Source organism: Callithrix jacchus, chromosome 10 (genome assembly GCF_049354715.1).
Source record: "Callithrix jacchus isolate 240 chromosome 10, calJac240_pri, whole genome shotgun sequence".
In the NCBI taxonomy this organism is placed as follows: Eukaryota; Metazoa; Chordata; class Mammalia; order Primates; family Cebidae; genus Callithrix; species Callithrix jacchus.
Genome location: NC_133511.1, coordinates 8325357 through 8341002, shown reverse-complemented (window position 1 = coordinate 8341002; position 15646 = coordinate 8325357). Strand labels below are relative to the sequence as shown.

At 47.4% G+C, this 15646-nt stretch overlaps 1 protein-coding gene across 8 annotated transcripts in view; it reads left to right on the top strand.

Annotated features, from left to right (window-relative positions):
- EXPH5 (exophilin 5) overlaps positions 1–15646 on the top strand; it is an 86085-nt gene that overhangs the window by 19330 nt on the left and 51109 nt on the right. For 3 of the 8 annotated variants that reach the window (XM_078339394.1, XM_078339392.1, XM_009006732.5), the window contains exon 1: positions 5890–6255. The exons of 4 other annotated variants lie outside the window; for them this stretch is intronic. The gene's annotated coding sequence lies outside the window, so the exon portion shown is untranslated. Of the gene's footprint in view, positions 1–5889; positions 6256–15646 lie in introns of those variants that run through there. One more of the 8 variants, XM_078339396.1, reaches the window with a different exon arrangement.

The following is a 15646-nucleotide window of genomic DNA, read 5'->3' as shown; positions in this document are numbered from 1 at the left end:
ATGCTTCTGATCACAAATAACAGAAAAATCTAACCATGACTTGAACAAATTGGGGTTCATTTTTCGGACATAGCAAGACATCTGGAAGTAGGCAACTGCTAGCTGGTTTTGCGGTTTAAGGATGGGCTGGGCGTGATGGCTTATGCCTGTAATCCCAGCACTTTGGGAGGCTGAGGCAGGCGGATCACCTGAGGTCAGGAGTTCGAGACCAACCTGATCAACATGGAGGAACCAGGTCTCTGCTAAAAACACAAAAAATTAGCCAGGTGTTGTAGCACATGCCTATAAACCCAGCTACTTGGGAGGCTGAGGCAGGCGAATTGCTTGAACCCAGGAGGTGGAGGTTGGGGTGAGCTGAAATTGAGCCATTGCACACTCCAGCCTGCACAACAAGAGAGAAACTCCATCTCAAAAAAAGGATGTCAGGACGGTGTCTTTGTAACGCAAAATGGCTGCAGCTGCTCCAGACATCACATTCATATTTGAGGCAGAAAGAAAGAGGAAAGAGTGGAAACAATGGCTTACTTGGGGTATATATCCAAGAAGAGTCGTTTTTATTATAGAAGTAAAGGCCTTCTCTGATGCCTTCAAGGACATTTCTACTTTATATATCCTTGATTGGAACCATGTCATGTGGCCATCCTTAGCTGCAAGGGAATTAGAAGAGCAAGAAATACTAGACTTTGGCCAATCCTGTTCCACCCCCTGAGCCTGAATATTCTGGTGTTGACAACGACATCGGAAAGGAGGGAAGTTGAGGAAAATGCATTCTAGAAGGCAGTCAACACTGTTCAATGCGGCTCGGTGTGGTTTTTGTCTTACTGATTTATACATTTCACTAGACATTAAAGAAATTGACTTTTGTCCTACGTATTTCCCTATGGTTTCAGTTTGCACGTGACTTCTCTTTATCTGAAAATAGATTTTTTCTCAGTTTTATGTAGCCAAATGTACCTCCTTTTAAATTTCCTTTTTCGTTTTCTTTTTGGGATGGTCTTGCTCTATCACCCAGGCTGCAGTGCAGCAGTGCAATGACAGTTCATTGTAACCTCTAACTCCTACACTCAAGAGACCTCCCGCCTCAGCCTCCTGAGTAGCTAGGACTATGGACATGCCTACCTAATTTTTAAAAAGTCTTGGCCAGGCACGGTGGCTCATGCCTGTAATCCCAGCATTTTGGAGGCCGAGGTGGGTGGATCAACTGAGGTCAGGAGTTCAAGACCAGCCTGACCATCATGGTGAAACCCCATCTTAATAAACTAAATAAATAAATAAAATGAATAAAATCTTTTGGTGGAGACAAGGTCTCACTATGTTGCCTAGATTGATCTCAAAACCCTGGCCTCAAGTGATTCTCCTGCCTCACCTTTTGTTTTTAAGATGAGGTAACTCTTCTCACATGGAGATTAGAGTAATATTCACTTCTAGTTTTAATTTTTTTAATGTAACTTTTTAATTACATATATTTTATACTACATACATTTTAATTACAAAATATCACCTAACATATATTTTGTTTATAGGTAGGATTACATAAATTTATTTTTTTCAAAGAGTTAGCAAGTTGTCAATAAAACCATTGATTTCCATCTCCTTCTGAGGTCCTTGATAATTTCCTTTAGGGAAAAGACTGGAGCAACCAAATAAATAATAACCACAAAGAGCTGATGAGACAAAGTGCCATAGCACCAGCTTTCATAAAATCTAAGAAGGAAATCATAGGGGAAAACACGGCTTTCTTTTTTTTTGAGACAGAGTTTCGCTCTTGTCACCCAGGCTGGAGTGCAATGGCGCGATCTTGGCTCACCACAACATCCGCCTCCTGGGTTCAGGCAATTCTCCTGCCTCAGCCTCCCGAGTAGCTGGGATTACAGGCACGCACCACCATGCCCAGCTAATTTTTGTATTTTTAGTAGAGACAGGGTTTCACCATGTTGACCAGGATGGTCTCGATCTCTTGACCTTGTGATCCACCCACCTCGGCCTCCCAAAGTGCTGGGATTACAGGCGTGAGCCACCGCGCCCGGCCGAAAACACAGCTTTCATACAGAGAAGTGTGATTGTTGTTGTTCCTATGTCACGTACACAGTTAATGTAGTGCAGTGAGTTGGTTTCACAGAGATAAAAAGAAGCAGAGAAACCAATGAGGGGACAGTGAGTAAACCTTGTGTGAAGTACTCTCCCGCCTGAAAATCGCTTGGCAGGACCAAAGGGTTCTTCTGCCCTGGGAGCTATTTAGTCAGGCAACTGGAAGAAACACTTCTGAATTTAGTTGCTTTGGTTTTGTCTCACTACGAGTTATGCATGAACACAAACGCTGTCGTGCCCACAAGCCGACTAGAGCCCGGCCTCGTGAACTGGCTTCTTGGAACCCCACTGTAGCTGTTCGCATTGGCTCGACTGGAGTGGTGATGTTCAACGCCCGTTTCAAACACGGCTGTCGTGCATTTTATGTACGGTTCCCTTCTTCTCTTTCAGACGTCGAAATGTGTATGACTTTGGGGACTGTGTGTATTGAGGAGAGATCTCAGTCGCTGGCTGAATGACTACATTTGCACTCGAGCTTGCACTTCGAAGCTCCTCTTCAGCATTGCCAGGGGCCAAGTGAGAGCTCTGTGTGCTCTGTGTGTCCCCTAAGTAGTGGGTATTAAGGGCTTCCCTCCTCGGAGTAGAGAAAGCTCTGGCAGGGGAGGTCTGACAATGCCCTCTCCATGGGGCGTCTATCAGGGAGGGTCTGCCAGCCTCTCCTCACTCCCTGGTCTGTTTCCCAGTGCCTCCTCCTCCTTAAGGACGTCAGTTTTCTCCCCTATTCTCAGCAGCCCCCGTCTTCGCCCCACCAAAACGCATTCTTATTTGTAGTTTATATTATCGCACTGGCTCCATAGTAGGTAACTGCAAAGGCCAATAAATTAGGTCCTGTCTGTCCGCGGTTGTGTAACTGCTCTGCCTCTGCCATCCAGCAAGGCTTTAAAAGGTTTCTGAGTAACAGGCTCCCTCCAGGGTACCTGTCTCCACCTCCAAAGCCGCAGCAGGCCTTCCCCAGCCAGCTCTACCCAGCTCTTTGTACAGCCAGTTCTACTGAGTTCAGGCCCCACCTTCTTCCTTACACTTGCTTTCATTTCCCCCACGTGTCAACTTGTAACCCCTTGTCCTGGGCCTTCTGGAGCCTTAAGGAGAGTTCACAGTCACAAAACAATACATAAATGTAAATACAAAAAGCAAACGTACATGTTTTGTTAAAAACAACTTGCAGGTGTCTAAAGCCCACCTCACGAATATGGTAGATGTCACAATTTCCAAACAGAGCTCCAAAACAACCGTGATAGTTTTATCATCAGAGTGATAATACTTTTCTAGGCCAGGAGCTGTGCCTCGTGCCAGTAACCAACACTTTGAGAGGTCAAGGTAGGAGGATCACTTGAAGCCAGGAGTTCAAGACCAGCCTGAACAACGTAATGAGACCCCACCATCTCTCCAGAAGAATTTAAGAATTAGCCAGGTATGGTGGCATATGCCTGTAGTCTCAACAATTTGAGAGGCTGAGGTGGGAGAATTGCTTGAGCACAGGAGTTTGAAATTGCAGTGAGCTGACCACGCCACCGCACTGCAGCCTGGGCAACAGAGTGAGACCTTGTCTCTAAAGAATAAAAAAAATAGGCTGGCCACAGTGGCCCACACCTGTAATCCCAGCTTTGGGAGGCCGAGGTAGAAAAATCACTTAAGGTCAGGAATTTGAGACCAGCCTGGCCAACACAGTAAAACCACATCCTACTAAAAATACAAAAATTAGCTAGGCCTGGTGGCATGTGCCTGTGATCCCAGCTACTGAGGAGGCTGAGGCAGGAGAATTGCCTGAACCCAGGAGGCAGAGGTTGCAGCGAGCCAAGATCCTGCCACTGCACTCCAGCCTGGGCAACGGAGTGAGACTCCATATCAAAAAATAAAAAATGCTATTCTGTTCTCAGCTGACCTGAGCTTAATCTCTGGGGTGCTGCACTCACAGGTGGCAGCCTCCTGAAGCTGGAGTATTCCACAGCCCCAGGGGCCCGGGTCACTTCAGGAGGCAGGCCAGGCTCTGGTGACCCTCTTGGCTCAGATCCGGGTCACTTCAGGAGGCAGGCCAGGCTCTGGTGACCCTCTTGGCTCAGATCCGGGTCACTTCAGGAGGCAGGCCAGGCTCTGGTGACCCTCTTGGCTCAGATCTGCTTTCCTTCCTGGGAGGCAGACAGTCATCTGGAGTTTTTCACTGGACATCAACCACCAGCATTCAGCATCGGGACGAGCACTGCAATTTGCCTATTTTTCTTGGAGCTGCCAGCTTTGATCAGCCCCTCCATTTGCAACGTTGAGGCAGTTGTCTTTGGAACCTGTCACTGTCCCAAAACCAGAGTTCTAGGGACCTCCATGTTCCTCTCTGAAGTGAGAGCCCCATAGATTTTTCTTCCATATCATGATTCAGTAACACCTCTGTTCAATAGCACTCATTTATTTAGCAGATTATTGGAGATTCTACTGTGAGCCTGGTACTGGAGAAATAAAACTGTTCTCTACAACCTTTCCATGCGAAGGAGGCTGATTTTAAAACGGTACATTCAGGCTGGGTGCGGTGGCTCATACCAGCACTTTGGGAGGACATGGTGAGCAGATCACGAGGTCAGGAGTTCAAGACCAGCCTGGCCAACATGGTAAAACCCCCGTCTCTACTAAAAATACAAAAATTAGCTGGGCATCGTCATGCATGCCTGCAATCCCAACTACTCAGAAGGCTGAGGCAGGAAAATCACTTGAACCTGGGAGTCGGAGGTTGCAGTGAGCCGAGACAGCACCACCGCACTCCAGCTGGGTTACAGAGCGAGACTCTGTCTCCGATACATACATAAATAAAAGCAGTGCATTCACTGTAACATGACAAATACGATTAGTCACACAGAGGGCGGCAGAGGTCATTTAGCCGTCCTCCAGATGACCGGCTGAAGGAGGTGATGCCTGAACTGTGTCTTGAAGGAGGTGAGAGGTGAATAAAGGTGAAGTGAACGGCAAGTGGAGTGAACAACATGAGGCCGTAAGATGTGAAAGACCGCGGGCAGATGCTGACACCGTCAGCAGTGGATAGCCCCACCATGCAACGTGAGAGGCAGCCACAGGCAAGAGAGTGAGCTAGAGGTGGACAGTGGACTTGTGTGTTGAGCGAGGCCTCTGAGCTTCACAAAACTGGAGGGGAGGAGGAGCCGTTGAAATGTTTACAGTCACTGAATGACAAGGTCAAATTAGGTGGATGGCTCTGGGTGGTGAGTGAAGCCTGGATTAGAAGAGAACTGTGTTTAGGGGCCTCTACTGGGGAGGAAGAGATGGCAAGCGATTTAAGAAATATTTGGAAAGTCGAATGAGCAGGACTTGGTGGCTGACTGGCCACAGAAGGAAGGAGAAAGGAGAGTTCATATGAACTCAGGTTTCTGGCTTTTGACCTACTGTTTACCCTGAAACAGTGGGTCCAAGTGGACTCTCATAGTTTGTGATTCCAGGGTAAGATGATATATCTGAATACTAAAGGACATCAGTTCTTCCATCAACCTTGAAGTATTTAAAGGCATATCTCTTGCTGACATTATCTCTCAGTGACTGAGGTCACATTTTAGGCCCGTGACCAAGACTGGCAGTTGGGGAGAGGTGTGGACAGATTTCAAGGTAGAATTCTGGCCAAGGGAGCATGGAACTTGTTCCCCAGCTCCAGATGGCCCAGTGAAGGACTTCTGGGGTTGAAGCTGAGAGCAGCCACCTGACAGTGGAGGAGGGAACCGATTGGCTCTCGGCAACCACCACATGGGCCAGCCATGGCGAGCAGCCTGCCAGGCAGCAGGTGCCAGCGAACCAGGAGAAACCGTGCATGCTGTCAGTTCCTCCCCTACAGCTTTGGACTTCAGTCAGGAGCTTTATCTCTCCTATTCTCAGCAAAAAATAATTAAGGCCAACTGATTATTGAGACACCCTCGCCCCCGCCCCCCTAAAAAGTAAGACACTTTATTTCAAGTAACTGCTTCTCCTCCATGAAGCAGTAACATGCTGGCTTTCACCGGCACCCCCCGCTTTGGGGTCAGCAGAAGGGTGTTTCGTCTTCAGCGAGTGGGAAACCCCCCGTCTTCAGTGTTTTCTGCCCACCAGGATAGGGCACTGTGGATTTTGCTTTTGAAGTTTGTCCAGAGTCACTCAAGAAAGACCAAGCCGTCATTCTACCGGGTGCCACCCACCACCCACCAGGTAAGCTGCTGTGCGCCAGGGTGAAGCCCCCGGAAGACTGTTTGGCCTTGGTATTTCAGAATTTGCTTGAATATGTTGAACATGCACCCCTGGATTCAAAATGGCGAGGCTAAGAATAATATCTTCAGCAGGCACAAGGTTAAAGGAAACACATAACTCTTTCCAGTTTATCATGATGTTTGCTTAAGTAAGTCCGATTCACATTTGGGGGATCAAGATTTGGGAGGTTTCCATTTTTACTGGAGAAATACTTGACGAATATTTTGAAGGCCTAATCTTTGCATGGGCTATGCAATCTGCTATGGTACATGTGAAGTGTAGGACCCAAGAAATGCATAATCTGTTTGTAGGACAGGACATGAGAACTTAAGAATGTTAGGCTATGCATGACTAAGCAGTTAATGGATGGCACGGACAGCAGTGAGGTGGGGTTTGGAGAAGAGAAAGATGGATGAGAGCTGCAATTATCAGGCAGAACTTCACCGAGGCTGGTCTTGAGGTGGCGGGTGAGAAGTGGGAGGCAGGTAGAGGAGAACACCTCCCAGATCGGGCTTAATGCTTCCATCAGACCAATCCCACACAACACATGTACTGACCTATGACCAGTAGTTGGAATACGTAAATCTTCGATTCAGAAAGACTGTTCATATCGGTATTGGAAACTCGAGTCCTAGAGAAGGCTGGCATTCATTCATGGTGAAACAGCAGGCTTGTCAGATTTCGTCCTGCCTGGCTTCCTTCTCTTCCCCTCTCCAGCAAATCTGTTCACCTTCGGTAACTTCTACTAAATGTTCACTAATTTTTAACAAGCATGCCATAGAAAATGAGATTTAGTTAACTGTTTTTGTTTTAAAATTCTGTAAATGTTAAATAGAAGAGAGGCACGAAATCATTTCTGATAAAAATAGAAGTTAAATGTTTGTTAAAGTGTTTTGTGGCCGCTTTCTCCCCAGCTCTGGCTCTCGGTTGAGGAGTGATTCCGAAGTGTGTTGGTGCTGTCTGTGTTGAGTGACTGGCATAGGACCACAAAAGGAAACCTTTAGTTTCCCCTCCAACTCTTGTTCTTTGCATGAGAGCATAGGAAGCCTCCAGAAGACTTGCATGATCTTAGTATTGAGTCTTCTTCTATGTATCTATCAAGGAAATGAGAGCATTTTGGAGTGACTGGGGTTATTCATTTATTTATTTTAGAGACAGGGTTTTGCCATATTTTCCAGGCCATTCTTGAACTCCTGGGCTCAGGCAATCCTCCCACCTCGGTGTCCCAAAGTGCTGGACTTATCAGCATGAGCCACCATACTTGGCCTGGAATTCTTATTTATAACCCAGTGACACAAGACTGTAATGAAGCTATTAATAGATAATAATCAACCTCAAAATCAACCTCATGGTTTGATCCATTTCTCTTGATGCAAGGCCAGCAAATAAAAACTTTGTAGCCACTTAAAACAAACAAAACAAAAACAAGGCTTCCTTCACTCAGAAGGAAAGTCTGCAGATGAAAGCCTCCACCGGTTACTTCCCCAGCCCCCTTCATGCACGCCTTACCTGCTCCCCATCCCCCTTCATGCACCCTGTACCTACTCCCCATCCCCCTTCATGCACGCCTTACCTACTCCCCAGCCCCCTTCATGCACGCCTTACCTGCTCCCCATCCCCCTTCATGCACCCTGTACCTACTCCCCATCTCCCTTCATGCATGCCTTACCTACTCCCCATCCCCCTTCATGCACCCGTTACCTACTCCCCAGCCCCCTTCATGCACGCCTTACCTACTCCCCAACCCCCTTCATGCTCGCCTTACCTGCTCCCCATCCCCCTTCATGCACCCTGTACCTACTCCCCATCCCCCTTCATGCACGCCTTACCTACTCCCCAGCCCCCTTCATGCACGCCTTAACTACTCCCCAGCCCCCTTCATGCACGCCTTAACTACTCCCCAACCCCCTTCATGCTCGCCTTACCTGCTCCCCATCTCCCTTCATGCACGCTTTACCTACTCCCCAGTCCCCTTCATGCACGCCTTACCTACTCCCCATGTTATTCACTCATTCACTGCAGAATGAGCCTCACTCGTGAAGAACAATAATGGATTCAGACCCAGATGTAGTGGAGTTTATTCCCCAGCAAGTCTAGTTCTGTCTTTTAAGGCCTGTCTTTATGAACGCTTTCCCAGCCCTTAGCTAGAATTAATCTTACCCTTCTTCATAATGCCAAAGCGAAAATCTTGATTTTCTGTCAATATTAATTATCAATCATGTCCTGGATTATATCATAGCTACTTTGTATGTATCATTTTCCACCAACAGATCCTGAATTGCCTAGTGTCTTCACATTATCCTTACACATTAAAATGCTCATTATGGTTGAACTGGATTTTTTTCCCCCACTCGAAAAAATGTTTTTCAACCCGTTAGCTAAGTGCCAGCAGAAGTTAGATCGTGTGACAAAGAATATGTAGAAAGGGCATTGTAAACAAAAGAGAAACTTGGAAAATTGCCTAGAGAGCATGGCAGAGTGCTTCGAATGACTGGCACCCACGGCTTAAATGACAGAGTCATGGGAAACAAGTCCAGATAGGTAAGCATGGGGCTGGTGATAAAGAACTGAGCTTACAGGTGAGGAAGATGAGATGCATAAATGTTATTTGATCAGCCCAAATAATAAAGGGATTAGAACCCCTCACCTGATTATCCCCAGCCAGGCCCAGAACCCTCACGTAGGCTCAGACTACCATGCCAGGCCGGGGCAATTGGCCAGGAAAAGATGAAGATAGTGACAGACAGTGTCTATGACACGAATGTCTGTGCGGTTGGACCACGTTATTCCTCTCGTTGTTGTTATCACGCAACTTGAAGAAAGACAAGAGCAATAGGAAGCAAACAATCAAGAAGCAGGTGTACTGAAGACCGCATTCAGCACTGAGCTGTGGCACGCTGTAGTGGCCAGTCCGAGCTCCCAGTTACTGTGATATAAGACCACATTCAGCACCGAGCTGTGGCACACTGTCGTGGCCAGTCCGAGCTCCCAGTTACTGTGATATAAGGCCACATTCAGCACTGAGCTGTGGCACACTGTAGTGGCCAGTCCGAGCTCCCGGTTAGTGTGATATAAGACCACATTCAGCACTGAGCTGTGGCACACTGTCGTGGCTAATCTGAGCTCCCAGCTAGTGTGATATAAGACCACATTCAGCACCGAGCTGTGGCACACTGTAGTGGCCAATCCGAGCTCCCAGTTAGTGTGATATAAGACCGCCTTCAGCACCGAGCTGTGGCACACTGTAGTGGCTAATCCGAGCTCCCGGTTAGTGTGATATAAGACCACATTCAGCACTGAGCTGTGGCACACTGTCGTGGCTAATCTGAGCTCCCAGCTAGTGTGATGTAAGACCACATTCAGCACCGAGCTGTGGCACACTGTAGTGGGAGTCCGAGCTCCTGGTTAGTGTGATATAAGACCACATTCAGCACTGAGCTGTGGCACACTGTAGTGGCCAATCCGAGCTCCCAGTTAGTGTGATATAAGACCACATTCAGCACTGAGCTGTGGCACACTGTAGTGGGAGTCCGAGCTCCTGGTTAGTGTGATATAAGACCACATTCAGCACTGAGCTGTGGCACACTGTAGTGGCCAATCCGAGCTCCCAGTTAGTGTGATATAAGACCACATTCAGCACTGAGCTGTGGCACACTGTAGTGGCTAATCCGAGCTCCTGGCTAGTGTGATATAAGACCACATTCAGCACTGAGCTGTGGCACAATGTAGTGGCCAATCCGAGCTCCCAGTTAGTGTGATATAAGACCACATTCAGCACTGAGCTGTGGCACACTGTAGTGGCTAATCCGAGCTCCCGGTTAGTGTGATATAAGACCACATTCAGCACTGAGCTGTGGCACACTGTCGTGGCTAATCTGAGCTCCCAGCTAGTGTGATAAAAAAGACCACATTCAGCACCGAGCTGTGGCACACTGTAGTGGGAGTGCGAGCTCCCGGTTAGTGTGATATAAGACCACATTCAGCACTGAGCTGTGGCACACTGTAGTGGCCAATCCGAGCTCCCAGTTAGTGTGATATAAGACCACATTCAGCACTGAGCTGTGGCACACTGTAGTGGCTAATCCGAGCTCCCGGTTAGTGTGATATAAGACCACATTCAGCACTGAGCTGTGGCACACTGTAGTGGCTAATCCGAGCTCCCGGTTAGTGTGATATAAGACCACATTCAGCACTGAGCTGTGGCACACTGTAGTGGCCAATCCGAGCTCCCAGCTAGTGTGATATAAGACCACATTCAGCACCGAGCTGTGGCACACTGTAGTGGGAGTCCGAGCTCCGGGTTAGTGTGATATAAGACCACATTCAGCACTGAGCTGTGGCACACTGTAGTGGCCAATCCGAGCTCCCAGTTAGTGTGATATAAGACCACATTCAGCACTGAGCTGTGGCACACTGTAGTGGCCAATCCGAGCTCCCAGTTAGTGTGATATAAGACCACATTCAGCACTGAGCTGTGGCACACTGTAGTGGCCAATCCGAGCTCCCAGTTAGTGTGATATAAGACCACATTCAGCACTGAGCTGTGGCACACTGTAGTGGCTAATCCGAGCTCCCGGTTAGTGTGATATAAGACCGCATTCAGCACTGAGCTGTGGCACACTGTAGTGGCTAATCCGAGCTCCTGGTTAGTGTGATATAAGACCACATTCAGCACCGAGCTGTGGCACACTGTAGTGGCCAGTCCGAGCTCCTGGTTAGTGTGATATAGACCACATTCAGCACCGAGCTGTGGCACACTGTAGTGGCCAGTCCGAGCTCCTGGTTAGTGTGATATAAGACCACATTCAGCACCGAGCTGTGGCACACTGTCGTGGCTAATCCGAGCTCCCGGTTAGTGTGATATAGACCACATTCAGCACTGAGCTGTGGCACACTGTTGTGGCCAATCCGAGCTCCTGGTTAGTGTGATATAGACCACATTCAGCACTGAGCTGTGGCACACTGTCGTGGCTAATCTGAGCTCCCGGCTAGTGTGATATAGACCACATTCAGCACCGAGCTGTGGCACACTGTCGTGGCCAGTCCGAGCTCCCGGCTAGTGTGATATAGACCGGGCTGTGAATTACACTCTGAAGCAAGTGGCAAGAGTTGCTGATTTTGCCATTTGCTTGGTTCTTTACCTTGAATTTCATAGAACCAATATTTCAAATGGTACCTGGGCTAAAATAATCAGCAAAGGTGTTGAGCTGATAAATTATCAAAAACTATAGGCCGGATGTGGCAGCTCACGCTTATAATCCAGCACTTTGGGAGGCCTCGGTGGGTGGATCACCCGAGGTCAGGAGTTTGACACCAGCCTGGCCAACATGATGAAAACCCATCTCTACTACCTTAGAAACTAGCCGGGCGTGGTGGTGGGTGTCTGTGATCCCAGCCACTTGGGAGGCTGAAGCAGGAGACTAGCTTGAACCCAGGAGGCAGAGATTGCAGTGAGCCGACATCTTGCAGCTGCACTCCAGCCTGAGTAAAACAGAGTGAGACTCCGTCAAAAAAAAAGAAACAACAAAAAAAAAAGCTACACATATCCTGTATACATAATAAATAACGTTCAACCTCTCTAGTAATCAAAAAAATATGAAAAAAGAAAAAGCTTTTTTGGCCTATCAGATTAGCAAAGATCAAGAAGAACAGACATAACTAGTATTGGTAAGGACATGGGGAAATGGATCCTTATACAAAAAAAAATTTGATATAACCTTTTACCAGGGTAATTTGGCGTGATAGATTTCGTAAATCATTAAAACATGTACATCCTTTGGCCCGGCAATTCCACATCAAGGAAATTGATTCTAAGGAATTAATCACAGATGGGTGCAATACTCGTTTTGAACTGGGTTTATTTCAACATTATGACTGTAAAAAATTAGAAATAATTCCCGTGAGAAGTGAGTAAGTACATATTTTACAGTACAGCGATACAGTGGCAGAATATTGATGTAGCAAAGTATTCCTTTTTTTTCTTTTTCTTTTTCTTTTTTTTTTTTTGTGAGAGAGAGTCTCACTCTGTCACCAGGCTGGAATGCAGTGTTGTGATCTCGGCTCACTGCAACCTCTGCCTCCTGGGTTCAAGCAATTCTCCTGCCTCAGCCTCCCAAATAGCTGGGATTACAGGCATGTGCCACCATGCCCAGCTAATTTTTGTATTTTTAGTACAGACAGGATTTCACCATGTTGGTCAGGCTGGTCTTGAACTCCTGACCTCAGGTGATCTGCTCCCAAAGTGCTTGGGTTACAGGCACGAACCACTGTGCCCAGCCTAGCACAGCATTCTTAATATAATGCTAAGCGGGAAACAGGCTGCACAACAGCATGCATAGGGTAAGAGCGTTTTTCGAAAATGCATGCATACATAACTGACATGTGGAGCAAGTAGGTAATCATGGAATATAACCAGAAAGCATCCTACTACTATCCCTTTATTTATTTTTTTAGACAGAGTCTAGCTCTGTCACCCAGGCTGGAGTGTAGTGACACGATCTCAGCCCACTGCAACCTTTGCATCCTAGGTTCGAGCGATTCTCCTGCCTCAGCCTCTTGAGTAGCTGGGACGCCAGGTGCACACCACCATGCCCAGCTAATTTTTTTTTGTATTTTTAGTAGAGACAGGGTTTCACCATGTTGGCCAAGCTGGTCTCGAACTCCTGACCTCCAGTGATCTGTCCACCTCAGCCCCCAAAGTTCTGGGATTACAGGCATGAGCCACTGTGTACGGCCATCTCCTACTATCCCTTTAAATGCCACATGCAAGGCAGTTCCTTAACTTTTCTGCTCACTCACAGGTAATAAAAGTCTTTTGGTCACTTTAAGACACAAACACAGTCTCAATTCATCAATAATTAGAACATCTGGCTCTAGATTAATCCCAGCTTTATTTATCCAGCGGAGCAGCCCCTCACACAGCCACTGCTTGCTGCAGAGCAACCGCCTAGGACAGTGAAGAGGATTTGATCCTTTTCCCTTTCCCCATCAAGCTCTGCCTCTCCACCCATTCAATGGTGGTTTTTTACTGTTCTGGGGTTGAAGCGCAGGGTGGCTGGGAGGCAGGTTTGAGTCTGGATGGAAGGCACATGCAGAAAAGCTGCTGCTTGACTAGAATGGTTGTAAGGCGGCATCACACTCTCTGGGCTGGGCAGATGTTTAAATCTGCCTCTTCTCTTATGTGCTCATCTGGGGTTTGCAGAGATGGCTCGTGGCCCAGCACTGTTCCCCAGCAGCTCTTTCCATGCACATGATGTACTCTCCCCTGCTCTGTGCTAGGAATCCAGGGATTCACCCTCAACCCCTTTCTACTCAGGTTTCTTCACCCCTGGAGCCAACTCTAGCAGACATGAACTAAGAGAACCCCACGCCTCCTCAGCCTCTCCTGGGGCCCACATCTTCTCCACGGGACACACTCACACCGTGGATGCCCGAGAAACCCTGGAAATGAGGACTGAGTGACAGCTGGGCTATGCGCTTCTTTCTGCAGTCAAAGCAACCGGCAGGCCCCAGTTTCTCCAACTCAGACTTCTCAGGCAGGAGGCAGGTACCAGTCTACCTTTCCTCCAAACCACAGGGGACATAATTAAGCTCTTCCAGTAGTACTGGTTAAGCTACCTGGCTCTAGAGAAAGCCTCCTCACAAATCCCCCCTCTGTCCTCACTCCTCCAACTCAATTCCAGTAAGAGGACTTAAAACCCTAACTAGAGAGCCTTGGCTTTTGTTTCTTTCCAAAAATCCCACAAAGCAGGTTCTCCTGATTCATCTTCTCACAACTCCCCTGGATGTCTTGAATCTCTTGCTTTCATACTTTGGCTAAAACCGAGACAGAGTCCTAGTCCTGTTACCACTGCTTTAAATCACGCGGATGAGCATCTGAATACACACAGCCGTATCTCTGACTGTGGCAATTAAGAGTGTTTTTTTTTCTTTTATTCAAGTTTTTGTTTTGTTTTTTAATAGAAGCAGGATCTCCCCATGTTGCCCAGGCTGGCCTTGAACTCCTGGGTTCACTTGATCCTCCCGCCTCGACCTCCCAAAGTGTTGGGATTACAGGAGTGAGCCCCCGTGCCCAGCCTCTTCAAGTTTTTTCTTTAATTTCCAAGTCTTTTGCATTGAATGTAATTTTACTTACTTACTTTTTTTTTTTTTTTTTTTTTTGGAAATAGTCTTACTCTGTCACCCAGGCTGGAGTGCAGTGGTGCAATGTCAGCTCACTGCAACCTCTACCTCACAGGTTCAAGCAATTCTCCCACCTCAGCCTCCCTATAGCTAAGACTACAGGTATGTGCCACCATACCTAGCTAATTTTTGTGGGTTTTTTTTTGTTGTTAGTAGAGACCACGTTTCTCCATGCTGGATAAGCTGGAAACTCCTGACCTCAAGTAATCCGTTTGCCTCAGCCTCCCAAAGTCCTGGGATTACAGGCATGAGCCACTGTGCCCAGTCTGATGTAATTTTACTTTCATAATTACCAAAAAACAAAACAAAACAAAAAAATCAACACTGAAAAAATTGTATAATGGCAAAGCAAAGTCAGTTTTATTGATGTTTGCAATTCCCTGTCCCAGCCAATGCTGGAGAGTTCCTCTTGAACAAATCCCTACATGCTGCTACGGCTGGATGTTTTTGTTATGTTCTTTCAGGTGACAAGGAACACAGAGCAGTTTCCTCAAGGGATGGGTGGCACGTTATTGTCAGGATCTAACAGGGAAGTCAGGAAACAGCCTCGGCCCTGCACAGCCAGTCCCCAGAACTGGAATGTTGATCAGAGTGCTGCAGCAGTCTGTTGGCCATGAGTCCACCAGGCTGGTGACCACAGGCTTGTGGCCCGGCTTCTCTGTTCTGCTTCTCCCTACTCACTTGCATTGCCAGGGCTGCCTCTTTTCTTGCAAGTTTCCTCTCTGCCCCATCGCTTCTTGCTGTTCATGACTCTGGTGCCTCGCGGCTTCTCTTCACGGTACCGCTCTACACCTTCTCACCGTGTGCTTCTCACTGTGTGTCTCTCAGCCATGTCTCTTTAGTTTGTCTTACTTGTCATCGTGATTTTAAGACATGCCAAGAGGAAAGATGTTATTACGTTGCTAATCAAACTCCAAAATAGAACAAATAGAATTTTCTGGGCAGCATTCTTGCTCATGTTTAGCTTTTGGGTCAAGCATGAGTCTCTGGTTCAGGTGATTACGGCAAGAATGCAAAAAATGTTTGCTCCCATTAGGCAGAGCACAGGAACTACCCATGACCACCGTACTAGGAGTGGGACAGACCCCCAACACCTCATGGGATGCCTGCATGTTAGAAAAGTGGCCCGTGTCTTTCAGACAGATCTACCACCAGGCTTCATGCATTACTT